Raw genomic sequence first — 27,486 nt, forward strand, 5'->3', positions numbered from 1 at the left:
GTGCAGTATTATACAGAGTGTTCTGTTAACGGACCGACAAATTCAGAGGATTGTTAGTAGGCACCAAGAGGAACAGAAATTGCTATGTAACAACATGGTGTCGCAAACCCCGTTGAGAGGATGAAAATCGCGAAATGCGCGTACAGGCTCTGAGTCCAGAGGAGATGGAATGTGGATGACAGTTGATCGCTGAATGCGTTCGTGGGTACATCCTTTATATCTGACGTAAGCAGCGTCTCGAAACGCGTGCACAGGGATAGGATCACACGCTGCGGACGACGTAAATCGGCGCTATTGCGGTAGTAAGCACGTGTAGCAGTTAGTTGTCTGTTTCAATGAGTATCGCGATGGCTGAGTATTCGAACGAGCGAGGAATACGCTGATGTGGACAACAGCCTGTGGACACACCGGAGGATCTCATAGCGCCGATTGCCGTGCAGACTAAAAAGCATCCCAGGTATCTTCGAGCGCGACCATGAATCGTTTTTACTTCGTTGTAGACTGTGTGCAATGACGACGTCAGCGGCCGCCACTTCCAACAACTCTTGCGATAATTAATCAAATAAATTTTTTTGTAGTTATTATTGTACTTTTTGTCGTTCCAGCGTGACGTTGAAACCTGTACTCACCCTCTCAACGTGGTTTGCGACACCATGTTCCATTGTAAATTTTGTTCTTCTTGATGTGTACTAACAACCCTCTGAGTTTGTTGGTTCATTAACAGAACACCCTGTATATGTAAGTTGATTTTTTTTTTTCCAAAAAAAACAAAACAAAAACAAATAAATTTTAAAAATATTATTTCGTGGAGTGCATTTTCATTTTCGCGAGTATTCATTTTGTTTTGAAAAAAATTCTGGCTAATTTGAATTTCCTTCAAAATACAGTCGAATCCCTTGCAACGAACTCCAAGAGACCGAACAAGTCACTTCGTTATAACGAAGCGACTTATATATGCGCTATCCATACGAAAGTTTTTAACAGCTGGCTGGTGCGAAAGACATATTTAGGAAAGAGAGAAATATTCGTTTCCTTTATCATCTAGTTACCTAGGGTGCCCTCCCGGCAACAGAGAGTATGTGGGTTCGATTCCCGCAAGGGCCAGCAGAATTTTCTCTCTTCCCTAAATATACAGCGTGGGCGCAAATGCCCGTAGGAACTTTAAAAATGAATAAAAACAGGAAAAATTATCGAAATGGAAAACGGTTAGCATCGCTAGGTCACGAATTTTTTTTAAGACACGAACAAAAAAAAATAGACAACTGAAATACAGCCGATAGGTGGCGCTGGTACGAGCGACTTCAGTGGAAATATGTGAATGAGACGATTATAAGAACTTGCGCTCCTAATCCACAACCAGTTCACCGTTGTAAACCGTGTATGTGGACCTGCTGCACTCTGCCGTTGCTGGATTTGTGACTTGCCTGCAATGTGTTATTCCCTGTGGTGTTGGTCACGTGGAACATATACTGCTGTAATGAACGATTTTGGAGGCATTCTGTTCGTTATTTGCGTATCTTTTCCTTGACTTGTGTACATCAGCGTCATCTGTCGGCTGTTTTTTTTTTAAGTTTTCTTCCTTGTCTTAAAAAATTCCCGTGACCCAGCGATGCTTAACCCTGCAAACCGTTTTTCTATTTCGGTTATTTTCCAGTTCTTATGAATTTTTAAAGTTTCTACGGACTTTTTTGTACACCCTGTATCTTCGCTTTGAGCAAGCTGTTAAAAACCTTCGTAAAAGTTCTATTAAGCAATTAATTAATCTTTCAATCAATGTCCAAATGGTTCATACCTCGGCATTCAAAACTCACTAATTGAAAGCCACCATGTTTTTTTTTTAATTGAAAGCTACGTTTTTTAAAATCACCTCGAGAAAAATATTTCATCCGGGGAAATCCCTGCTGACGTCGAGACTCACGCAGCTTCTCTCAACTCAGAGAATCACAAATACGAATAAATACAGAAGCAAAAAAATGTACCGCGGAGAGAGCAAATTTGCATTAAAATTTAATAATCAACCACCGCGGAGTCCGTGGCGATGCGCTAAAAGACCACTGTTTTAAAAATATGAATATTTCATAGACCCATCCCCTAATTCAGGTAATTAATTCACCACCTGAGTTAGCTCCTGTTATTTTTACTGAATATTTATAAGCATGAGGAACGAGAAATTTCTATTCAAATATTGTGTTCGAAATCCATGGGAAAAAGATCCAAATTATTCAAAATCAGTTCCCGTTTCTCTCATATAATCGCGATTTGAAAACGAATAACGTTCCTGAAACCAATCTTGATTTAAATAACATGATACGGGGCCAGTTTTCATATTATATTCAAATATTTGAATTTTTTTTTTTTCGAAGTTAATAATTTATATGCATCGATCTGTATCTTCTAAATATATTTTTGAATCTTCCGAGGAACGACTGGTTTTATTCGGAGGAAATATTTTGCTGGTGCCACTTGGGAAATCATCGTGTGAAAATGGAATTTTCCTCCGAGAAATGGGAATTTCGGTATGTCATGCGAGATGTGCAGAGTGATTTTCTGCACATGGATGTGTGATGTTGGGAAATATCCTTGGAGCCAATTCGAGTTTTTAAGCGTGGGGGAATCTTCATATATGAAATTTTTAGATTAGTTGGGCATTTATTTCTCTGGAACGAGCACAGCAATTTCTCTCATGAGTTTTCGGGTAGTATTACAGTTTAGAAATTTTAAAGGAGATGCTGTTGAACGTCCCTCGGCAACCGAAGTTATGTAAAATGCATGTACATCCAAACTGGAAAGCATAGAGATATTTATTTGAGCATTCGAAAGAAAGGGCATTGTTTCTACCCGTGAGCTTAGATCCCCCGACATTTCGTGCGTCGTGTACCAGCACCTCCTAGATACAGCACAGATATCTCAATTCTGCGCACAGAGAAGCAACACGTCTGTGGAGGTGAAATTGAAGAGAATGTGTCACCTGAAAAAAGTGAATCCTTGGTACCCCACTGCAACAAAAAAATTTCATTCATCTAAGCAGGATTTTTCTTTCCTAATTTCAGCCTCATTTTCCCACGAAATGCGAGCATTTGACATATACCACATCAGGCGGCCCCCTCCCCCTCTTCGTTGCGGATTTATGGTCTTGGGGGCTGTGGGCAATGCAAATTATTTTGCCACTACTCATTCACCCATTCCGGTCTGGTTTTCTTGACTACTCATTCCTCCAAATTAGCTGCCCTGGATTATGGTGGCGAGATGCCCCGGTTTTTCGCTATTTTTCGCCCTGTCCCGAGAAATGCTCTTTCGGGACGCCTGTCTTTACCGGTTTTTGCTTGCTCAATAAAACAGAATTATGTTTAATATTTTTTTCGAATTTAACATTTAGCTACGTTAGATATTATGCTAATAATTTATTTCACTTATATTTTTTCCATGTTAATATTCTATGTGACCAAAAGACGCTGAACTCATTTTGAGCCACAGAAGCCCGTTCACATGAGCAATATTGTGGTTTGGATCGAAGAATTTGGTGAATATAAACCTGCTCGGCGTATTTTTCCATCCCAGGAGGAATAAAGAGATTCACACCTACACGTATTTTTGCGGTTTCGTGCCCCTTTCTCATAATCCTTTACGATTTTGTTGTCGAGTGTGGCCCCTGCAGGCAGAAATTGCGACTGCTCCGACACTGTGATTATAGATGATGTTAAAGAAAAACCAGACATGGCTTCGCCTTTGCTCCGAATGGGATATAAGCCCGTTATCTCGTAAGGTTGGGATTGTCTTTTCTAGGGAAAAGAGTTTTCAGCGTTAATCTAATGATTTCAATCGGTTTTACGTTACGCGCTCTTGAGCACAAATCACTGCTGTGAAAATTCGCACTAAAAACATTTGGAGTCCTTGGAACGAGTTTATCAATTTTACAGTGAGTGAAAGTATCTCTGTGTCACCACTATCTTTTGGTCACTGATATGCTTTCACACCCTCTAGGTTTTCGTCCCTTACCCACCAGGTTATTCTTTCAATCGCTCACATACCTGCACACTGTTTTGGTCACTCACGCGCCTCCACTGTCTCTAAATTAGTTATCTATGTAATCTGAATATGTTCTAAACGCGACACACACTATCTAGTTAAAATTCAAAACAAAGAACAGCTTTGCGCATATCAGCAACAATTCAACCAGATCGCATTTTTGTGAGGCCCTTCTTCTATTGAGGCCCCTGGGCCCATGCGTTAAGACGGCACTGGAGTTAGCATGCTCACCAGCGACTTGGCATTACGACCAAGTAATGACAAACTGGTAAAAATGATATATTTTTAGGGGAAATTTATCAAACATTCCAAAACGGTCGGCGATTATGCATATAATAACCGGATCAACCGAAAAAATATCTTCATTCCTTACTATGCTATTTAACAATATACAGGGGAAAATATCTATTATAATTAATTTCTTCGTAGATGATGCCAAAGGGAAAATAATAACAAACTATTCGAAACACTTTCGTTATCAGAGACAATGATATTTTTCCCCATGAAAAATTCATAAATCTCTCTGGAATAATTTTTTCCCCTATTTTTAGGGGAAAAAGAGAAAGATGTAATCAAGTTAAGGGTCTTCGGAATAATATGGAAGGGGGAAAAATTCCCAGGAAGAGAGATTCATTAGATGGAGGTTGCGGTGAATATCATGCAGTCAAAAATTGAGAAAATTTATGAACTAATCTCGGAAACGCTTCCTCTTGTTATTATTTTAAGATCTAAGAGATTACGATATTGGGCCACTCTTCCCATGTGAGTAATTAATACATTCTCCATGTTGAGAATGTGGAGAGGAGAAGAGAGAGAGAAACACACACACACACACACATAGTACATTTTTCTAGAATATTCCAAACACAATCGCTTCCTTCAAGAGCTATTTGTCATTGTGTAATCTTGGCGTAACAACGATTTTTCCTCCCGTAGAAAAACTATGTCTAAAAATTCACGAATATTTTGATTTTTTTTTTTCATTGGAAAGAAAATTTCATTACGAATTCATTTTTTTGGCGATAATTCATACGATAAGGAATAACCTTGGCTAAAATCCGTTGAATCACATGTGCTGCTGCAATAAATTTCTTCATGTTACATCAGATAGATGGAAGTCTATGTACCGATGTAGCACACGCAGAGTTATTGGAAATTTTCCAAAGAATGTAAATTTTGACCCCTTTTTACCTGATGGATGTTTTGGCAGCGAATCGCGATAAAGTATAGTTTGTGCACATGGATAGAGGAAAAAAAAAAACTCGCCAAAAAAAGGGAAAAATGAGCATTTTTACTATGACTGCATGTGTCGGACCATATCATAGTATTTTTTTCATTTGAAAGAAAGGAAGGTAAATCATAGCAGCGAATGGATTTTTGTACTGTAAACTCTCTGAAACGTGCGGTGGTTAGGGCGATTTCCCGCCAAGCAGACTGGTGCCGGTCCTCGGAATGTTTTCGCCAAATTCTTCAAGCCAGTATAGGCTACATAGCACGTGCTCAACCTGTCTCGCCACTATAGACTGTATAACCGCTATAGACTATAACACATGCTCAACTTATGTCCCGCGGACCAATTGTGGCCCTCAGAGACATCTGATGTGGCCCGCGACCACAAATTTAATTTTAAAAAATGAACGAAGTGGCACTTTTTGAGATCACTTGAGGGACACGCGGGACACTCACAGATCACTTAAGTAATTCGCGGTGCAGTTTTACATCACTTGAGTACGTTTACAGATTATTTGATTAACTCGTGACGCAGTTAGAGATCGCTTAAGTGACTAGCGGCATATTTAGAGATAATTTAAATCTGTAACTGTGTTGGTACAGTGCCAGAGCACTACGGTGGAGTAGCGCGTCTACAAGCGGCCTACGGTGCAGTTCCACATCACTTAAATTACCTACGGCGCAGTTCCAGATCCACTCGCAGTGAAGTTTCACATCACTTAAGTGGCCCGAGGCACAGGTTCTGAGATTACTTTGAGTATCCCGCGACACAGTTTCCGATTGGTTAAGTAGCATGCACATATTTACAGATCGTTTAAGTGATATGCGGCGCATTTACAGATCATTTAAGCAATATGCGGCACATTTACAGATCATTTAAGCGATATGCGGCACATTTACAGATCACTTAAGCGATATGCGGCACAGCTTCGGGACACTAAAATGGGCTGTGGCGCAAATCCACATTGCTCAACATCGCTTGTGTTACACGCGGCACAGTTCCAGATCACTCTAGCGGCCCGTGACACGTTTTCAACTAGATGAAGCGACCCGCACTGTTCTAAAAGCTGAGCAACCTAGGACTAAATGACTGGATTGCTGCATTGTTGTTGGGTGAGAAATGGACGTTTTTGACATTTCTATGTACACTGCTCAAAACAATTAGGGGAGCACATGGTTTTAACAAAATTACGCGAAGATGTATACCGATAAGTAACATAAAATGAATTATCCATAATTTAAAGCCTAGCAGGAAACGGAAGAAGAAAACTTCAGATGCGGCATATTATTGCTACACTGGAACCACTGTGTCGTCAGGGAGAAATATATCGCCAAAATATCTCACTGCTTTTCACGTTAATTTATATTGATATTCGGCACACAATGAATACATTGTTGAAATTCTGCGAAAAACCTAAAGACATATTAACCGGTATTATGGAGCATGAAATTAACACCTGCGTGCACATGAGAATAGATAATATATGGTGTCATACTGCTTCATTGGTGTCATTTTAATGCTGCTCACCGGTTCAAAACTAACCAACGTTGCACTATTCCAACTTGATTTCAATAATTGACAAAGACAATTCAATATGTCTTTGCGTGGACATGAAAATATTGAATATCCTTCCGCGCGTAGCTCCAGGACGACGTGACGGGAGCAGCGAAATGCATATAAGCTAGTTTTATCGTCCCGTATATTACGGGACAGACAAATTTCTACCTATATTATTCGGCTCCTGGGAGGGACGATCAATCCCCATTGCCGGCTCTGGATCCGCGCTTGTATCCTTCTCAATGCAATTCCAGAAATATTACTGAATATCACTAAACCATTAGTTTCCCACACTTTTTGTTCCATCACCCTTTGTTCAGAAAAATAATTTTTCTCCCTCTAATCCCCCCCCCCCACACCTTAAGCAAACCCATAGAATCCTATGTTGTACCCAGCTTCTATCCTCCCCCCCCCCGGACCATCCTATCACCCACGAGGGGTCGATATCGCCCACTTTGAGGGGGGGGGGGGACACCGATCTATACGATGTTCCGTTTCCAATTCGTAATTTAGATGAGAGTAATTCCAAATACCCACGAGAACCAATTAAAGATAATCGCGTTGACCTAATGTCGTGTAATCAGACTTGTGATGAGGAGAATCCCGACATTGAGTTTACAGCTGTCTCTGTATCTAAATATATACAGTTCCACGCTGTATCTACATGCACATATATATACAGTTCCACAAACGATCCAAGCGGTCGAGTATTTTTTTACGGATATATTTGTATATGGTGGAATTGTAATAAAGATGGTGGAAAGGGGAGGAAAAAGGACTTCGTTACATCGATTCAATGTTTATGTGGCAATAACGTTATGAAAAAAAGAATCGTCCGCTCCTCTCTGTTCCACTCTCCGCACTCATCTCCATGAACCACGGTAATGGCCCGCCTCGGACGAATACGGGCATTAAATCTTGGCGAAAGTGCTGTCCGTGCCTATAAAACACTGACAGTTCGGACCGTACTTATTTTTTTCCTTTGTTGGCATTAAACAAGGGGTGAAAACGCACTATTGTGAACATCGGAAGAAATATATACACACAACGCGGGAGAGTTTCGATCCTTAGTGAGAGGATTCGTAAGAGAAATGGAGGGGGTGAAATCATTAACGTGTCTCCCCGATCGAGTGGACATGTCGCTCTAGCATATAAAAATCTAGCATTAGAAATCTATAGTGCGATATAAAACGATTCTCTATTAAATTCATGAATAAATTTCTGGCTGTTGTGAAAGAAATTCACTATACTGTTTCTATATTACCCACCTGAACCCACACCATCGGTAACGTTATTTTTCTAAATTTTCACAAGAGATGGCGCCACCACATCGAAAATATATATATTTTTTTGGTGCCACTAAAATGTTTTTTCCCCACTAAAATAGCAGCACTGAAAAAAAATATAAGAACAACAACAACAAATAACGATCCGTCTTCTTTTCCTTATAATGAATTGTTCCCACTGTCTGGTCAGCTTTATTGCTTCGTGGTATTTGCGTGGAGCACGGAGATGGTTTTCTTCGACCAAGAGCCTTGTCGTTTTCTATATTTATTGGCATTTCAGGAAGCCTTGATAGTTTTTACCCTCAGAAGATTTAATTTTCTTTCGGGAGCGTTGCTTTTTTTGCCTGAGGCAATTTCGCCATGGGAATCAGAATTGAGTATGTATATTGTTTGCATCCTATTTCTTTCATATCTGAATGGAAAAGATGCAACAGCCCCTCCCCCCACTTCAGTGCACTGCAAGAAATTATATTTTTAAAATGAGTTTTGCAGTTTTGTTCGTACAGTGCTGTTTTTCACATTGTCTTGGGGCATGTTGGGGCCATGGTTGAAAAACATCCGCCAAGCTTAGAGGTAACTCAAGTTCTTGTATTCTGAAAATTTCGACGGCGATTGGTCAATGAGATAAAAGTTTGTGGGGGCGGGGGGCAGAAACAAGAGATGTACATGTTTCATAGAGGGGAAAAAATAGTTTCAAAGACCGGAAAAGGAAGACAAGAAAGGGAGTTTTCTAAAATATAGGGGAACGCTTGAAATGACACCAAAAAAGAGGGCACGTACTCCTGAAGGAGGATGTCCGCTAACTCCACCCAATACGAATTTGATTCAATATACAAGGTGTAAATAATTGAAGCTCACAAAGTTCATAAAGCCTACAGTCGTAGCTATCCAACAGAAAGATACGAAAGTTCGATAATGCCTTAATTAAACCGAAAAAAATGTTAGTTTTCCGAATAAAGTTCTGATCATAAGTCCCTTAAATGATCAGAGGATGGAAAAATTCGCAGGACAGATTTATTTACAGAGAACAGCTATTTACAGTTATTCACAGGAGCGAACTACGAATAAGAATCTCGCATTGACGATAGATTCCAACAACTGACTCTCTTGTGATCTCTCAAACGCAACAAAATGCGCTATCGATAATTTTAGTAACAGTACATTCACCACTGGACAGTGTTTCTCAATCAAATTGCAATGCACGTGTTATTTGTGATCTAACTGCTCAGGCTTTATAGCAGGTTGTCTGAGCATCAGTATTGGAATCATTTTCCCCCATTCCAATTTCTTCACCAAAGACTATGACATTTCATTCGCAAGAACGTGCTTTGCTGATGAAACTATTTTACGAACACTCCGATTTTGTTACCGAAACCTATGTACAGTCGAATCCCGTTTTAACGAATACCGTTATAGCGAAAACCTCGTTCAAAATGCCATATATTTTTTTAATGGAGTAGGATTTCTTCCGATTTCCATCAGGTGCAAACTAAGGGCATGGAGAAAACGTTTTCCTTTGAGAAATCATTTTCATAACATATCTGGGCTTGTTAAAAATCTTTTATGGAGGTGAGATATCTTATAATTGCCACATTAAAGGTTAAAGGCACTAAGAAAGGAAAAAACGAACTCATTGTCTTTCATTTTTGAATGAAAAACAAAGGTTTTTCCGCACTCCAAGTCACACCTAAGGGGCCATTCAAGTATTACGTAAGCAGATTTTCAGCCATTTTCGACCCACCTCTCCCCCCCCCTTGTAAGCAAAAGGCAGCAAAACACTGACCCCTTCCCCCCTCTTGTCAACAAAATTTCGTCAGCAGCTTAAAATATTTCATATCTTCAAAAAGGGTGGTTGATGACGTAAGCAACCTTCAAACCCCCCTCCCCCCCTTGTCACCAAAAGTCAGCAAATCCGAAATTCCTCCCCCCCCCCAGATGCTGACGTAATACTTGAATGACCCCTAATCGTTAAAAAAAACAGCAGCGATTGGCTACAGTGATGATACGCCCGTTACACTCCTCACCGAGACGCCAGATTAGTCAGCCCGACGTTTCAAGGAGCCCTAGCTGAATTTACACGGAATCAATTACCAAAACGAGCATGTTTGTTGAGGTATTTCAGACATACCTATTCCAAAAGTTACTGCAAAGCAATAAGCTCCGTTAATTATAAAACAAGCCCTCTACACGTGCTAAACTTTAATTATCACCATGATATGCAATCGCCAAATTATTTTATCACATATAAAAAAAAAAAACCTACATAAAAACTGCCTTCAACTGAAACCTTGAAACGCCGTTTTTTATCAATTGGGTTATATGATACCCAATTTAAAACAAAACACGGGGGAAACTCCTAGAATACAAGTATTAATCTCATTTGCGGCTCCGCCTCAGACACGTGTTTTTAGAAACGCAATTCACTTTAAGGTTTAAAGAAACAATAAATTTGAAAATACCAATATTTGATTTTTGAAATTGGATTAAAAAGGGTAAAAATTAATTGATTTTCTCTTAAGTGAAAACTTCAATATATTAATTTCTTTTAATTTTATTTCTGACGATATGGAAAAAAAAAGCCATTTATATTAATAATGAATAGAGAAAAGAAATGCTTCTTATTAAAGTAAGAAAAGATATTGATTGATTAAGACTTAATTAAACATTAAAAGCTTTTATAAACACAATGTAGCGTATTTTTCTATTACCTAAAGTAACATTATTCCGCTACTTATCATATGATTTTGTAATGAAGGCTAATTGGATGTGATATCATATAACTTTTAGTTTATATTAAAAAAAATGTATTTATTAGAATTAATGCAAAAAAATATCCATTTATATCACGAAAATGAAATGAGATTAGACAAAATGAGGTCATGAGGTATCAGATCAAAAACAGGAAAAGAGATGGAAAAAAAATTGCACGGTGAATGTCGACGAAAAGTAAAAAACACAGGGAACAAGCTCATAACTAGAGCCCGGATTATATGCACTAAAAAGTGGCAAAATATGCTCTAAAAATATGCAAATATGTACTTATAAATGCAAAAATAAGCACTTATAAATGCAAAAATAAGCACTTATAAATGCAAAAATAAGCACTTATAAATGCAAAAATAAGCACTTATAAATGCAAAAATAAGCACTGAAAATACAAAATGTGCACTGAAAATACAAAATGTGTTTTGGAAATTCCAAAATATGCATTAAACACCCCAGAATATGCATTACAAATCTTGAAAAAGTCAAAAATTCCGAAATATGTATATAAAATGAGAAAATATGCATTAAATAAATCCCCCATGCAAAAAGAAAAGTGTTCTTAAAATGCATCTTTTTATTTCTTAGTGCATATGTATTCATTTACAAAAAAATATCACCTCATATATATATATCCCCGCATATGCAAATAATTTCTACTTATTTTTTAGTTTTCAGTTTGTTGTAGCTGCTCAATAACGAAAATAGCGGTAACAATAGAATTTCGCCACTATTTCGAAAAAAAATTTTTACATTTTGACGAATTTCTAGAAATAGTCTCACAATAAAACAGTTAATATTCGTAAAATACTTTATAAATATGTTTTAATTCACTAAATTTCACATGGGGGGGGGGGGGGAAATCGATGTCATGAAAATATTATGAACAATATTTATTTTGAAAATTTGAAAAAAAAATTGAGTGAGCTTAAATAAACCTTCAAAAATATGCACTTATACTGAAAATTCTTTGAATTTATGCATTTATATGCATTAATGTTAAAAAAGGCCAAAATACGTGCATATGCATTTGCATATAATCCGGGCTCTACTCATAACTTCACAGGGAGAGTCGAAATTCAACGTACAAACTTTAAGGGAAGGTAAAAAAACACAAAAAAACTAAACAGAATCATATGAGAATGAATGACCGGAAACCCCAATCTGATCCCCTGGAGGATAAACGCAGATGCAGAGATGACAAACCAATAATAGGTGGTAAAACTTGTGGCGGCATCTCTCGCCCCTTACGCGCAACTCCTGACTCGTGGGTGTCAGAGGGGAATAAATAGGGACGAGTCGAACTATTTTGCGTGATCTACTTCTTTCTCAGTGTGTTGCTCTAGTACCTCCTAGAGATAGAAGGCCTCCACAGTCTGCTTGTGATGTCAGTAAGTAGTCAATTTTCCCTCAGAATATTCAGGGAGAAAGAAATTCACTGCTTATAATACTGCAGAGGTCTTCTATCTCTAGGTGGTGCTGGTTGCTCTCGCTCAAGTGATATAGTTTGTCTTTTTCCATTGTGTGAAATTAACCAGTGTAAAATAGTTTTCTCTCAATATTAAATATTCTTAATTTTAACCGTTTGTTAATATTGGAGTCAGACTACGGATACACAATCCGCAATGTGATGTCTTCTATTTTGCGATACTTTACGCGCGGACAGTTCTTGTGGGGGATCCTGAAAGCCATGGTCTACGAGACGCGCGTTGACTCTGACACAGACCTCGTCGCACTTACAAACGTCCGCGGAATGCCGGGTACTTTTGAAAGGGTTCGACAATCAATGCGTTGCCGTTGCGAAGTGAAATGTGAATATATATAACTGTGAATGGTAAGAACTTTGAGCACTTGTGAAATTTAACGTGTGCACCCACTGTACTCGCGTAAAGTATCGCTAAATAAAGAGTTTCCTCCCCCCCATTACTGTCTTGTAATTTCTGCATCTTCGTTTATCCTCTAGCTGATCAGGTTGGATTAGTTTCCGGATATACTTTGTATTTGTGTTTTCTACCTACCTTAGAAGTTTGCAAGCTTATACGTTGAGTTTTAAATCACTCTGTATTAAAGACAGAAGGTAAGAGACTGAGAGTGCGAATGAAGAAGGATTTCTTGGGGACGTATCACCGAAAGCAAAAAAAAAAGAAGGTTGGATGAGAAGGTCATCTCACACACTGAAAGCACAATGGGCGCATCAACAGCGGTAAAGAGATAGGAAAGGATATGGGACGTTCACCGAAAGCAAAAAAGATGAGAGAGGAATCGGAATGTCACCGAAGAATATACGAGATACGAAATGTCTCACCAATGGCAACGATTTGAAACGTATGGGGCGTGTCACAGAATTCATGAAGATGAGGAAGAGCATGGGACATTTCTTTGGAGGCAATCAATTTTAGTACAATGGTTTTGTTAGCGAATAGAAACAGGAGTGAAGACACATGGTCATCGAAAGCAAATGAGAAAGAATGTTTTGGCGACGAATGCAATAGATGAGATAGAGAGGAGAGAGAGAATTCAAAAAGATAATTAATCCACAGACGAGTCTATACATTCAAAAAGATAAGAAAGACAGGGACGTGTTACTACAATCGAAAAGAAAGACAAGGATGTGCCGGCGAACTAAAAAGATGTACCAAAAAGACCTTGACAGTTCGGAAAATTAAAAATATCAATGTCCCAAGAAAGATATTGATAGTTTGAGCTTGGGGGTCATTCGAGTATTATGTCAGCATGTCAGTATCGAGAGGGGGTTCCAAATTTGCTGACTTTTGATGACAAGGGGGAAGAGGGGTGTGAAGGTTGCTTACGTTATCAACCACCCTTTTTGAAGATATGAAATATTCTAAGCTGCTGACGAAATTTTGCTGACAAGGGGGGGGGGATGTATTACCGAATTCAAAAAATAAAAAAGACAGGGACGTTCGGCAAATGCAAAAGATAAGGGCGATAGGGACGGTTTGGCATCAAAAAGATGAGAAAATACAAGGGCCTCTTATCTCAGGAAGGTCAGAAAGATAAATAACAACATGGGATTCGCACTTAGTGCAAGTAAATAATTTATTCTTTTTGGGGCTTGCCACCAAAAGCATAAAGATGAGAAAGAAACAAATAACGTTAACAGAAGATGGGGAAAGCAGGGAGTGTCGCCAAATTTGAAATGATGAGGTGAGTCACGATACTGTGTCATCGAAGGCATAAAATTAACCCTTTAAGGGATTTTTGAAACTTTCCCAGATTCGCGTTAAGGTTACAGGCCACAGTAGAAATCACTAAACCTTCTAGAAATTGCCACCTATTTTCAAGAAGAATATTTTTTTTTGATTGCGAGCTAATACATGCTTCCCTCCAAACACAAATTAATAATAAAACAAACAAGGAAGATGTAAACACTCTCGTTTTTCTGTTATTTATGCTGCACGCAATGATCTTATACCACCTCGAAGGGGAAGAGAAAACATCGTCTCTCTCACTTTCTGTTATCAGACTTTGAACAAAAACGGACTCCACCTACTGGCTGTTGATTGACGGGACGGGGGCGGGGGAGGAAAACATGCCATCAAGAGAAGAAAACTTGAAACTGTATCGGGTAGGGTAGCCCAGGTCGATAAAATACTCGCCTAAAGTACCAAAGGATTTTAAAGGAGTCGTTGAGTTCGATACGTTTTTGTCAGAAACTTTCTTGACACAGGGGCACAACAGAAACGGTGACGTGACCACAGAAAAACATTGCTACCACAGGGAGTCCCACACCGAGAGGTTAACACACCAACGTTCGGAACCGGCAATAGATTACAGGTCCCGGTAAAATCAGCACTCGTGTGCGCAGAAAATGACCGTGGTCCGACAAAAACGATCAGGATTATTAGAACCGTATCTGGGCTCGTCAATGCCGAAATGCGAGTGTTTTAAGAACCCGAGATGTCTCGGAATTGCCACCGTAAGAGTAAAGGAAGGTTACAGATTGTGTCTCAAAATGCAAAATGATGGGGGGGGGGGGGAGGGAAGAGAAGGAAAACGCAAAGCTCGTCACCGAAGACGGAATGATCAGAATGCACCGAGCACATCGGGGGGGGGGGGGGGGTTCATTGAAGTCTGAAGTCATAAAGATGAGAAAGAGCATGATTTTCGCCACTGAAGTGAGAAAGATAAGTAAGGACATGGAGTACGAGGCCGAACGCAGCTAGATTAGAAAGCGGCATAAAACCGCTCTTGAAAAAATGTATAAAGGCATAAAGTACGTGACACATGCAAATCATAATCGACGTAACATCAGATCGATGAAGTACGAGAGTCATCAGAATCAACGTAAACTAAAGAATAGGAAAATCAGTAAAGACAGACTTTAAAAAAAATGCTTAAAAGACGAAAGACCAACACAACCAAGACCGTCGCCGTTGATAGTTACTACAGAAAACAGAGCTCCACAAACTTACCTCGTATATCCCAATTAAGTAATTCATAACTAATACTCTAAGCGCCATACTCGCAAGTTGATTTTAAACGAATATCGTATACAATAGACGATATGAGAAAGAAGATTCCCTTCTCTTATTGGTAGTAGACGGAGAAAGCAAATACGGCATTTTTGTTTACCTACATATCAACGTGCCGAGGATATTTGCATGCATAAAATTATAAATAATTGTTGCATAACTAGAAGCATGGGTTATAATTTCCAAGCGTATTTCAATCGAAAGCCAAACTCACCTTACAAGCTTCGGTTAAGCTAACAGCTCTATCATCGATTTAATCAATTGTCTGGCCAAATAAATTCATGCTAATGCTATTTGCTATCTGAATCATTAATTACTGTATATGGCGTTTACACTTCATTAACAAATCATATTATATTATAATCACTCTGATGGGGAGAAAGTGAAACCATGTGAACATAATTCCAAATATAGCAATTTTAATCATTGGGAGAAATATATAAAATGTAATTACTTAATTGACTTTTCCACATTTTACTGGCGAACCGTTGATCCTAGAGGCATACTTCCACTCAGTGCCGTAACTAGGCAGGTGCAATAGGTGCACCCGCACAGGCAGGGCCGTGTCGCCGCTGTGGTGGTCGAGTGGTCATAGTGACGGACACGCAACGCGGGGATCCGGGTTCGAACCCCACCGGTGCCAAAGTGGTGGTCGGCTGAAGTTGGTTTTCTGTGGTTCCCAACTTCAAGGCACGAATGCGAGCCGATCTCCCCGTTAAAAAGTCTCGCAACAGAGAGCAACAGGCCTACAACGTTACAAATATTTAATCATTACACTTCACTCACAATTTGAAGTATAGATGGCAGCACTGAAATATCAGGCCCAACACTAGGTATACGCTCAGACTGTTAGGTGCACTCACTTTGTTCCAGACTCTGCCACGAGGCTGGGCTGGAAGAGATCTCGGCAACGGGATAAGTCCGGTGTGAACCCTGGTGTTCATTCATTCAGGCAGAGCCGTGTCAAGACCATCTCGAGACCCCGGGCTAAGTGATTTTTTATGAGGCCCTACCTGCCGAATTCTTGGAAATTTCAACCAGATCTTATTTTTGTGAGGCCCTTTCCTCTCTCGAAGCCCCCGCCTATGCGTTGAGACGGCGCTGTGCACAGGGTCCACTTGGAAAGGGGGGGGACGAGAATGGGCCTAAATGAGTCATTCTGGGCCCCAAGAATGGGTCAAAGCAACAACAATAAATAAATAATAAATGCAAATTTTTGCATAAGGCACAGGGATGACCAGTTACAGCACTGCTTCCACTTAGAAAAAATACCCAAATAACTTAGATACGTCATTCCTGTTGCAAGGGGTTGTGTATAGTTATTGAAATTTAAAAAAAAAAAAACTACCTGTCTTTGAAAACACAATGAGAAAGTTGTTACCCTGTCTCTCCTGAGGCCACCAAAAAGAAACCTCCACGTGTCTAAGGAAAATATTTTGCGGAGATATTTGAATTCAAAAACTTGGAAGAAAGTTGGGAAAGACCAGCATGAACGAGGGAAAGAAGCGTTGTCCGTTAGTTTATGCTGTTTCTTTTTCTGAACTTTTCTGGTATTTTTCAAGGAAACTTTTCCCGTGTATCATGAAAATTTTATTGCAAAATGAAAGCATTCATTTACTATCAAGATGTTAAAAAATTTCATAAAAGATAAAAAAAAAAAAAAAACTCAAAATATAGAAATTTTATAGTTTTGATGCTGAAAATCTATCTATATATATATAAAATTGATTTTCTGTGTGTGTGTATGTTCACTATACAAATCTACAATTTTAGATGGATCGTCGCCAAATTTTGCATATATACCAAATGGGACCCGACTTGAACGATAGGCTACTTTAAAATTTCGTCAGACCAGGGTAAATGCCCCAAATGGGCAAAAAACCGTAGGCCAACAATGGTTTTTGGGCCTCAATAATCACTTTCCGAACGTTTACTTTGGTTACCGTGGTTCCCTAGCAATGCGTTTCAGACGTGTATATGCCTTTACAATGGTTTGTTAATGCTGTATGTATATGTATAATATTTATGCCTTTATAATGGTTTGCCACTTTATTCAATCCTCCCAGTAATGAGAGCTTTTTGAATACACACAATCATCAGCATCACTTTGAGGGTAAGGCAAAGGATGATGCCCCATAGAAATCAGTGTTAAAATTGCGATTTTACTGTAGAAATGCTGAAATTTTGTGGAGTTTTCTGTCACATACATAATTTTAAAAATTGTATTGAATTCTAGATTTCTGAAATATTGAGTTCGATTAGAGATACGAAGCCCAGAAAGTTAAATATGAAGTAATTATCCGGGCCTACTTTCGAGTTGGACATTCATGCAATAACATTGATTTCAACTTTTTATTTATATCTTCTCAAGCAAAAATTAATGTCTCCGTATTGTCTTTTGATATTCAACTGCATAAATTCATAGTTTAGGATGTTTTAAAATTGATTATGGGCCCGTAAAGTACATCGAAGAAATTCCACAGCTTCAATTAAGCATTTTTGAAAGCTGAAACAGGCAGATGGAGAACTTAAAGTCCGGGGGGGGGGGAATCGAAATACCTAGCACCCCTTAAAAAAGAAAAAAAATATATATTCGTTTCTATGTTCCTTTAAATCTAGATTTGTTTATTTCATGAAGTCGCGCAGGAAGTCGTCATATTGGTTAACTTAGACACGGTTTGCATGTCCCTCAAAGAAAGAGGGAGATATCACGTGATCCAAAAAAAGCCTCATTGAAGAAAACCCGGGCAACGCCGGGTATTATAGCTAGTCACTAATAAAAGGAACATAAAGTACAAATTTTTTTTACTATTATTTATTGTAAATTAAGATTGCAAATAAACAAACTATTCAAATATACTAAATACACAGGGGGGGGGGTACTACAATAATGAAATTATTGTAGTATACTACAATAATTTCATTATTTAGAAATGAATACAAAATATGGGATATTTATTCAAACTCTTTGAAAAATGAGCTCATATCACTTTTTCCAGTCTTTCCCCCCCCCCCCCTGCGTATTTAGTATATTTGAATAGTTTGTTTATTTGTCTATATAGGCCTATACAAATATTGCCGATGATGCAAAAAAATTTAATTTTCGTGATTTTTGTAACATAAATCATCTATTCATTATCGGGAATTTAAAAAGTGGAATATTTAAAATTATAAAGAAAACACGAGGAAAAAAATAATCAGAATTGTTGCCAAAAAGAAAATAATAATAATAATAACTACGCAAACGAATGACAAAAAAAAAATGTATATGCATATGAATTCAAAAACAGCGTAAAAGAACAACTTGCTTTTTTTAGCAAAAAAATGATAATATTAATCCAAAAAATGAAGAAAAAAATAGATTCCAAAAATGCAAAACAAAACCAACAAAATAATGCAAAAAATTGAAAAATGTATATGAATCAAGCTGCGCAGTAAATTTGAAAATTTCTTGGTATTGAAAAGCTTAAGAATGAAAATATAATATTCAAGTAAAAAATTTTCTATTAAAAATTGCTCCTAAAATATCAAAAATACATCAAAGTAGATTAATCGCGCATTTTTCAGTGAAATGAGAGTTTTCTCTTCAATTTTTTCCCCTCATATATCAGGAAACTAGAGGAGCAATTTCATGATTGTGTGGGTCCTGATAAGTCTTATGGTAATTATTTCAGATCATCTTCTCATTTTCAGAAATTACCTTCATCAGAGATTGCGATGTCAAAGTGGCTTTGGAAAAATATACATTAAAAAAAAGAAGCTCGTCTTCGGTAATGAAAGTCATTAGAGACGCTAGTTAATTAGTCATCAAGATCGATTTTTTTTTTTCAGGTGATAGTGAAATAGACACGGGGCGTCCATTGTCTAAAGACAAATTTGAGTTAGAAATCGAAATTTTTACATGCCTTTACTTTGCAAAGCTGAAGCTCGTGTGCGTTTCTCTGTGGTGAGCGCTATTACCACATAGTGCAGGCATCTTCAACCCGTTGCTCGCGAGCAGCCCGATGCTCCCCTGAAGTACCTAGAGTGCTCGATGATCGTGTGCGATTTCGTGCTCGCGAGAATTTGATCAACGTTCCAAGTAAATACCTTGTACACAAATTGCATTGGAGGATTGAAATCGTCCTTCATTGTATTTTCTTATCTTTTCGATGCCAAAACGTCCTTGTCTCCCTTATCTTTTGCATTCGCCGAACGTCCTGGTGTTTCTTATCTTTCGAATTCGGGAATACATCCCTGTCTTTCATATCTTTATTTTTTATTTGGTAACATATCCCTGTCTTTCTTATATTTCTGAATTTTGCTACTTATCCCGGTTTTTCACGGAGCATGTATTTGAACTTACGATCACGTCTCTCTCTTTCTTACTTTTTTGAATTTGCCGAACTGTCAATGTCTTCCTTGGAATATATTTTTGAACTTGATGAACTGTCTATGCCTTTCTTGAGACATCTTTTTGGATTTGCTGACTGTCAACGAATTGTCAATGTCTTTTTTGGGAGATCTTTTTGAATTTGTCGGACTGTCAAGGTCTTTTTGAAACATCTTTTTTCAGTTTGCCGTTCGGCAAATGGAAAAAATTGGCGTGATAGGGAGCCCTATCACGTAGCCTTATCAGTTTGAGAACCCCTGCCATAGAGGAATGTGTAGCAGGTGCCATGTGCGGAAAAGTAGTAGTTTATTATTGATAATTTTTCTTACAACATTGCTTAATTTAGATAGGGGTGGCCAACTTCTTTCTGTTCGCAGGCCAACATAATAGTCAGCTATAGCGTCGAGGGCCGCATCAGTGGTGCAACTTCGGCGTACAAGCCGCTCCATTATTCATTGAATTAATTAGTTAGTAATTAAATTAACGTCGTCACTAGAAATGAGAAGTTTGTAAGCAGTCTGTTAATCAAGAAATCTGCTGTTGGAACCAATAGTTCAAATAATGATCACAAATTTAATTTTTTCACGGTGCTTTTACCTTGCCGCGGACTGCGCAATATCACTTCACGGGCCAGCTGTTGGCTACCCCTGATTTAGATGTCCATTTTCAGATGATGCGCCGGATGAATTGAGAAAACAACGGGGTGCAAACATTCAGAACAATGCAAAGGGGAGAATAAGTTAACAATATTATAAATAACAAGGCAAGGGGTAACAAATTCAGAGAGAGACATAAATTTGCGAAAAGGCAAAAGGGAGGAAGTAAAAACATTTAAAACATTGATTAAAAGGGGAAAAAAACAGGATTGCTGAAAGTCAGAGAAAGACAAAGGAAAGAATAAATTCAAAGAAAGACAAAGAGAAGAATAAATTCAGAAAAAGATAAGGGGGGGGGGGAGACAGAAATTCAGGGAAAGATAAAGGGGAGAATAAATTTATAAAAGCAAAGGTGTAGAAATCGAGAAAAAGACTTGGTGGGAGCAATATATTCAAGAAAAATACGGGAAACAACTTCAGAAAAACGGCATTTATTAACGACGACTTCAAAATATTATCACGTTTTTGTTGATCAAGTCATATAAACATGCTTATGACTAGAGAAATTTTATTCATTCACGACATATTACTTAAATACATTTATATTACTTCGAACTGGTTCGCGTCACAGTATGTTCCTGTCGATGTTAAATAATATGAATGGATCACCTATTCACTACTTGGAAGACTGTTAAAACGCATGTATATTAAAGCAAGCCATGTAAGGGATGATAATAACGTATAAACAGTGTCTTAATGTTATAACCTCGGGAGCATCAAATTTCTGCTCGCGTCCTGTTAATGGTACTGTCCGGGGTACAATGTAAGCTGTATAATTATGTAATTCTATTATAGTTGTAATGTAATGTAAATTTTCCTATGTAAAGGGAATTGTTAACCTCGGGGGCCGATAGTGCTCGATAGGATGTAATTTCTTTTTTTTTTCATTAAGAAAATAAATGTTCTTTCCGGGGAACCCCCGTTTGGAGAATCGCATTCGCTGGGCCAGGGTAAGAAACTCCTACATGCACATGGCACATGAAGTTTACCGCATTTATTGCGATAGATGAATGATAATAATCGAAACCCCAACAGCAAATAACTCCCGGCCCATTTCAAAAATCAAAAGGTTGGGACATTTGAAACTCGGCTGCAATATCCCTTTTAATCTAGATAAAACAAAACAATGGGGAAAAAAAATTCATATGAACTACTTTCTAGAAAAAATTATGAATTTATCTCCACAAAATACAGTAAAAAAAATTTTTGTGGAACTGTAAGGAAGAGAATTTCAAATCTATATATATAAAATTGATTTTCTGTCTGTCTGTGTGTGTGTGTATGTATGTTCTCTATACAAATCTACAATTTTAGATGGATCGTCGCCAAATTTTGCATATATACCAAATGGAACCCGACTTGAACGATAGGCTACTTTAAAATTTCGTCAGACCAGGGCAAATGCCCCAAATGGGCAAAAAACTGTCCGGCAACAATGGTTTTTGGGCCTCAACAATCACTTTCCGAACGTTTACTTTGGTTACCGTGGTTCCCTAGCGATGAGTTTCAGACGTGTTTATGTCTTTACAATGGTTTGTCACTTCTTTAATGCTGCCAGTTATGTATAATCGTTTATGCCTTTATAATGGTTTGCCACATTTTCAATACTCTCAGTAATGAGGCTTTTTGAATAGACGTTATAATCATCACCATCATCGCTTTGATGGTCAGGAAAAGGGTGATCCTCATAGAAATCAGTATTAAAATTGCCGATTTAACTGCATAAATACGGAAATTTAGTGGGGGGGGGTTTCCTGCCACATCAATAATTTTAAAAATTAAATTGAATTCTCGATTTTTGAAATATTGAATTCGCTTGGAGATACGAAGCCCAGAAAGTTAAGTATGAAGTAATTAGCCGGATCTACTTTTAGAGTTGGGTATTCATGCAATAACATTGATTTCAACTTTTTATTTATATCTTCTCAAGCATGAAAATTAATGTCTCCGTATTGTCTTTTGATATTTATTTGCATAAATTCATGTGGGTTAGGATGTTTTAAAATTAATTATGGGCCCGTAAAAAGTGCATCGAAAAAATTCCACAGCTTTAATTAAGCATTTTTGGAAACAGAAACAGGCAGATTTAATAACTTGAAGTGCTGGGGGAGGGAATCGAAATACCTAGCACCGATCAAAAAAAAAAGAGGGGGGGGGGGCTATTCATTTCTACGTTTCTTTAAATTTAGATTTGTTTATTTCATGAGTCGCGCAGGACGTCGCCATATTGGTTATCTTTAGACACGGTTTGCATGTCCCTCAAAGAAAGAGGGAGATATCACATGGTTCATAAAGCCTCATTGAAGAAAACCCGGGCAACGCCGGGTATTATAGCTGGTCTATATATATAAAATTGATTTTCTGTCTGTCTGTGTGTGTGTATGTATGTTCTCTATACAAATCTACAATTTTAGATCGATCGTCGCCAAATTTTGTATATATACCAAATGGGACCCGACTTAAACGATAGGCTACTTTAAATGTTTGTCAGAGCAGGGTAAGTGCCCCAAATGGGCAAAAAACTGTAGGGCAACAATGGTTTTCGGGCCTCAACAATCACTTTCCGAACGTTTACTTTGGTTACCGTGGTTCCCTAGCAATGCGTTTCAGACGTGTATATGCCTTTACAATGGTTTGCCAATACTTTCAATACTATACAATACTACTATTCTACAATACTACACAATACTACTATTCTACAATACTACACAATACTACTATTCTACAATACTACACAATACTACTATTCTACAATACTACACAATACTACTATTCTACAATACTACACAATACTACTATTCTACAATACTACACAATACTACTATTCTACAATACTACACAATACTACTATTCTACAATACTACACAATACTACTATTCTACAATACTACACAATACTACTATTCTACAATACTACACAATACTACTATTCTACAATACTACAATTACATTTCAATACTCTCAGTAATGAGGCTTTTTGAAGAGACGTCACAATCATCATCAGCATCGCTTTGAGGGTCAGGAAAAGGGTGAGACTCATAGAAATCACTATTAAAATTGCCGATTTTACTGTAGAAATGCTGAAATTTGGTGGGGTTTTCCGCCACATCAATAATTTTAAAAATTGTATAGAATTCCCGATTTCTGAAATATTGTGATTGCTTAAAGATATACGAAGCCCAGGAGATTGAATATGAAGTAATTAGTTAGCCGGACCTACTTTTCAGTTGGGTATTCATGTAATAACATTGATTTCAACTTTTTATTTATATCTTCTCAAGCATGAAAAATTAATGTCTCCGTATTATCTTCTGATATTCAACTGCCTTAATTCATACAGTTTAGGTTGTTTCAAAACTGTTAATTATGGGCATTGTTAATTGACATTGTTAATAAACATTGTTAATTATGGGCCCATAAAAAGTACATCAAAAAAATTCCACAGCTTTAATTAAGCATTTTTGAAAGCTGAAACAGGCAGATAATTAACTTGAAGTTGGGGGGGGGGGAATAGAAATACATAGCGCCCCTTAAAAAAGGAAAGGAAAGTATATATTCATTTCTATGTTTCTTTAAATCTAGATTTGTTTATTTCATGAGTCGCACAGGAAGTCGCCATATTGGTTAACTTAGACACGGTTTGCATGTCCCTCAAAGAAAGAGGGAGATATCACGTGTTTCTAACAGCCTCATTGAAGAAAACCCGGGCAGCGCCGGGTATTATAGCTAGTATTTCATATAATCGAAACAATGAAAAATTTGAAATAATCAAGTTTTTAATAAATTTTAGTGTGTCTGTATTAGCTGTATCTTATTTTTTTTTCTCTCTCGATCTCTTTGTAATTAGATACGGATCGGGAGAAAAAAAAACCATGAAAAATCGAAAAAAAAATGGATTAATTAAACCAAAGAATTTTTATAAACAGTAGCCTCAAGTCCCACATTTTCTCTTGATTCTGAGTATAGATAACCGATTTTTAAAACAAAAACATACATAAACTGTATTTTCAATCTTATACTTAACAAATTAGGTCGTGGAGAAATAATTTAATGACTAAGCCATAAATTTCATGTGTGTGTACGGATTTTTTTTCCCCCTTAAAATAAAATATTTTACAGTAGTTTTAAGAGATTGATGACCCCACGCTATACATAAGAAAATGTCACATTAATGGGATTAAAAGAAACTTTCTGAGATAAGTAGGTCTTAAGAGAAAATAGAATAATGCTTTCATGTTCCTTGAAAATTCGATAAATTTTATCGAAATTCAATACAAAAATTGCACGTCAGGGATTTAATAATGCGAAAACACGGCACTTTTCCGTGTGTCGTAGAGGTTCAGAAATTTGTTAAAAATTGGAAAAGAAAAAACTGGAAAATTTTAGAATACGACATGCCACACAGAACCATGAACGACTACTGAACACATTGAGTGATGTCAGCCGCCTATAGTCGCGACGGGTGCAAAGGATGCCGCCGCATTAGGCCGTTTAAAACTATGGTTTCATATGAAACATGATTAAAATAAACGTCGTGTACGCATTTCATTTTGATTTGAATTGCTTAACGGAATTCAGACTTAAAATTTAATCAAGTTATAGCTATTTGATAATAAAATTCTGGTTTTTTTTTAGGATTTATTAACTAACTCATACAAAAATACAAGCAGCCACATTCTAGGCCAGAAATTTTATCGAGTCTTTTACTGATTTGCTAGTAAATGTACATAGAATGAGAGAAAAATATATAGAAAAAAATATATATATACGATTGATCCTTGTCTCAAGGCCATATGCCTAGCTACCGAACTGTTTGTTGTATTTGTTTGATGACCCTCATGCCGACTTGGGTACAATCTCGGGCTGAGTAGTGTGCTGTGCTTTTGGGTGTTGGTATTTGACCGGGCTTACATACAGGAGGTCAGTTTCGAAATATCTTTAAGGATATGAACAGTTGGTTGGTTATGATGCACCTTGTAGCCTCGAAGGGCTATTATATTGTAGACAGCCGCAAAATTGCTTTCACATCATGTCGCAAAATAGCTTTCACATCATGTCGCAAAATAGCTTTCACATCATGTCGCAAATAGCTTTCACATCATGTCGCAAAATAGCTTTCACATCATGTCGCAAACTAGCTTTCACATCATGCCGCAAATTGTTCGTTTCCGCTTCATGCTGTAAAATTGTTTGTTTCTGCATCATGTGACAAAATTGCTCCTTCATCATACCACAATTTTTTTCACGCAACATGCTAAAAAGTTGTTTCCGCATCATGCTACAACATTTTTTGGCATCATGCCGCAAATTGTTTGTTTCCACTTTATGCCGTGAGAAAATGTTCGTTTCTTCATCATCCCGCAAAGTTGTCTCCAAATCCTGCCACAAATTTATTTCCGAAACCTAAAACAAAATTGTTCCCCATCACGCCGCAAATTTTGTTCGTCGTGTCGTAAAATTGTTCGCGCATCGTGCCATAAAATTGTTTGTTTCCGCATTATGCTGTAAAATCATTTTCACATCATGCCGCAAAACTGTTCGTTTCCCATCACGCTTAAAAATTATTTTAGCATTACTCCGCAAATAGTGTACACACTTCATAACAAATTTATACTTAGTAAAATTCAACTAATTAATTTTCTGCTCCGCTTACTGCGATTTTTCCTCTAAGCAAACCTTAATATTTCACTAATAAGTTCAGGCTGTGCTGTCAACTAGGAAAACATAGCAATTATATATCGAATTAAATATTTCCGAGGAAAATATATAGATAATTTGTAGATAAATTTTTGCTAATTACTACATGTATATACCAAATTCATGTAATGAAAAATGCAGTTACATTACCTGTATCTAAAAATTCTTCGTAACAACGTCATCAGTTTAAATAGCGGCACAAGATTCCATGGCTTTCCTGCTGGATTAATCCTGGTGTACTAACTGCTGGAACAAGATCAGTATTTGACGTAAGGATATAACGTATTTTTCCTTTATTTAATTACAGATTGAATTCCTTTAAGACCGACGTAAGGGCAATATCTCTCTCTCCATATAAAAGAATTTATACACTATTATTTTCTTCTTCTTACAACTATGGTATTTGTGTTATAAAGTCTTTACACAGTGATGTCATAAAGGCATGCTCGCTTCACATTTATAATGTGGCTGGTGATCCGAAAATCGTAACGAACACAAGTGTTTAAACAACTGGATCGTAATTGGGCGATACGTATTATTCCAATACTCAACTGTACGTTACTTATTTTACTCAGGAGCAGGAAAAAAAATATTTTTGTGTTTTTTTAGGAGCACATGTTTTGGTGTATACAGTGCTGAGTATTTGTTTTGGTCGTGGAAATATTCGAAAATATTTAGATACCGTAGTTAGAAAAAAAATCTGTGTATTCAGGAAGTGCCTGATACTAATATTTAGATGTTAGATTTAGGCGGAAAATTGAAAAGTTAAACTATTTAATTAAATCGGTATTTGCATTTTCTTTTTGTATATTAAGTATTTATAAATTCGATGTCTTTTGAATAACATGAAGTAATGTTATCTGAATAGTGTGTGTGTGTGTGTGTGTGTGTGTGTGTGTGTGATAGTATAGTTTCGTATTTCATTGCACTAAGCCTTGATTTGGCAGGTCCAGTGCGTCTTAAGACAGAGCGGATGGCAGTGTTGCTTAGTTGTTTTCCAACTGGATTTGGTCATTTTTCCGGCGATTTAGTTGGAAAAATCCCATCTAGTTGTCTTTTTCAACAAATTTTCCAGTAGTGTGTTATTAAAGTACTTGAAAATACGGGAATGTCCCGGGAAATACGGGACGTATGGTCATCTGAATAATAACTAAAATTAATTCTGGCTGTCTTGAGCCCGGTTTCTAGTTGTTTTCTGATGAAGAGTCTGGTTCGAAATTTTTTTTTGACTGCTGTCAACACTGGTGGAGAGCCATGATCTAATAAGTAGGAGAAGTTCCGTCCAGTTCTTTGTAGTCTAATTCACCGTTAGCAGAGGAATACGGACGAGGTGCGTACATGGTTTAGTAGTTGTCTAAGCCAGTGGTTCTCAGCCTTTTTTTGTCCATGGGCTCCTGCAACCA

At 37.5% G+C, this 27,486-nt stretch overlaps 1 protein-coding gene across 1 annotated transcript in view; it reads right to left on the reverse strand.

Annotated features, from left to right (window-relative positions):
* The window catches only part of LOC149079830 (uncharacterized), a 69,673-nt gene extending 43,157 nt beyond the window's left edge, over positions 1-26,516 (reverse strand). The window contains exon 1 of the mRNA XM_089240321.1: positions 26,234-26,516. The gene's annotated coding sequence lies outside the window, so the exon portion shown is untranslated. The remainder of the gene's footprint in view (positions 1-26,233) is intronic.
* Between the last annotated feature and the right edge of the window lie 970 nt (positions 26,517-27,486).

This window comes from Pholcus phalangioides, unplaced genomic scaffold (genome assembly GCF_987345545.1).
Source record: "Pholcus phalangioides strain wild (caught in Gottingen) unplaced genomic scaffold, Ppha-v1.0 ptg000012l_1, whole genome shotgun sequence".
Taxonomy (NCBI): domain Eukaryota; kingdom Metazoa; phylum Arthropoda; class Arachnida; order Araneae; family Pholcidae; genus Pholcus; species Pholcus phalangioides.